The sequence below is a fragment of the Echinops telfairi genome, unplaced genomic scaffold (assembly GCF_000313985.2).
Source record: "Echinops telfairi isolate 266 unplaced genomic scaffold, ASM31398v2 ScPeMD7_7401;HRSCAF=8416, whole genome shotgun sequence".
Lineage (NCBI taxonomy): Eukaryota > Metazoa > Chordata > Mammalia > Afrosoricida > Tenrecidae > Echinops > Echinops telfairi.
Genome location: NW_022111301.1, coordinates 4,261,333 through 4,263,339, shown reverse-complemented (window position 1 = coordinate 4,263,339; position 2,007 = coordinate 4,261,333). Strand labels below are relative to the sequence as shown.

Genomic DNA, 2,007 nt, shown 5'->3' with positions numbered 1-2,007 from the left:
AAACAGTGTAGTTAGAAGATTACAACATGGAAACCTACTCTTCTTCAGCCCAGCTGGCATGCCTCTTTCTGACTTCTGCCTTCAATTCTGCTGTGGTGCGTTGCCAGTAGAGTTCCTCCAATTACAATCGACTTTTGAGTAGCCTAACCAATGCGGAATAACAACCGCAACAACAGGAAGTATTTTTTCAACCTGACACAATAGAATGATGGAAGCGACAATCTCTGGGATCCAGAGGTCTCTCACACTCGTGAGAGGAGGTAGGGTGAGAGGTTACTGAAACAATCTTAAAATTTTGCCCAACAGTAACATTTTATATAAAAGAAATGTAAATATTTCTTTATTCATGGAAAGTGTTGAAAAGTTATGTTCATAGAATGCAAATTAAAACTACAATTTGGCCCCTATCAGAACACCAACCCCGGCTCCACTGAAGCCCCAGTCCTCCAACCCTGACTCACCGCCGCCATGGCGGATCCTATATACGCCGACCTTCCCGGCATTGCCAGGAACGAGCCAGAAATGTTTATGAAACCCACCACCTTCCTGAGGATGATCAAGACAAATTTGATGTGGAGGAGCTGACGAGCACAAGTGTGGAGCACACCCCTGTCAATCCCAACGCTGCCTACAACACGTTCAAGGACAAGAGAGTGGGGACAAAGGGGCTTGATTTCTCAGATCATATTGGAAAAACCAGGAGACAGGATATGACTCTGGCGATTATGAGATGCTTGGAGAGGGCCTGGGAGTGAAGGAGACACCCCAGCAAAAGCACCAGGACGACTGCACGAGGTCCAAGGGCTGACAACTGAAGTTGAGGAAATCGAAACAACAGTGAAGGAGTTGGCCACTGAGGAGAAGCTGACCCCTGTGGTGCTGGCTAAGCAGCTGGCAGCCCTAAAGCAGCAGCTGGTTGCTTCCCACCTGGAGAAGCTGCTGGGACAGGAGGCTGCGATCAACCTCACTGACCCCGATGGGGCTCTGGCTAAGTGCCTGCTGCTGCAGCTGGAAGCAACAAAGAACAGCAAAGGAGCTGGCTCAGGGGGAAGATGACTGGCTGGGCCTGCGGGGACTTGTCACTTACAAACTTCATTCTCGGCCTGAGCAGGACAAGTTCTCTCAGATGCCAACATTGCAGGGCTTGAGAAGCGTCTGGCAGAGCTGGAAGCAACAGTACGCTGCGATCAGGATGCTCAGAACCTCCTTTCTGCAGGTCTACAGAGAGCCTATCTTATGGAGATGGTGGAGTTGTTGCAAGCAAAGGTGAACGCCCTGGACCTTGCAGTTTTGAACCAAGTGGAGGCCCGGCTGCAGAGCGTCCTGGGAAAGGTGAATGAGATTGCCAAGCATAAAGCTTCTGTGGAGGATGCAGACATACAAAGCAAGGTGCACCAGCTCTATGGAACCGTACAGCGCTGGAACCCTCTCGCCTCCACCCTTCCTGAGTTGATGCAGCGACTCGTCTCCATCAAGCAGTTGCATGAGCAAGCCATGCAGTTTGGTCAATTTTGGACACACTTGGACACCACCCAGCAGCTGATTGCTAGTTCCCTCAAGGACAACACTTCTCTCCTGACACAGGTGCAGACCACCATGCGTGAAAACCTGGCCACAGTTGAGGGGAATTTTGCAAGCATTGATGAAGAAGCTGGGAAAGTGAGCACCTTTGGGAGAAGGGGACCATGAAGGGTCCCAATCCCTGTGAACTCAGTTAACAGCATCCATAGGGCTCTCCCAGCAGTAGTTTCCTTATAACTCTAACTCTTGCATCCTTATCCCATTTAATACTCGGGGGCAAGGGGTTCTTCTTGCATGTGGGGTGTGTACTCCTCCCCTATTGAATGGTAATTGGTTGATATTTGATAGTGGTCTCCCCACAGGCCCCAGGAATGAGATTGTGGGTCCAGCTCATGCCAGCTCCTGTCCACCATGCCTGGTGTGGGGAAGGGTTGGGTCCTGTCCTCCAGCACAGCTTCTGTGGCCAATTGTAGAGATGTTTCCAAC

The 2,007-nt window shown here is 50.5% G+C and overlaps 1 pseudogene; it reads left to right on the top strand.

Moving 5' to 3' along the window:
• The first annotated feature begins 468 nt into the window (after window positions 1–468).
• LOC101640384 lies at window positions 469–1,689 on the top strand (annotated as a pseudogene).
• Window positions 1,690–2,007: the final 318 nt, after the last annotated feature.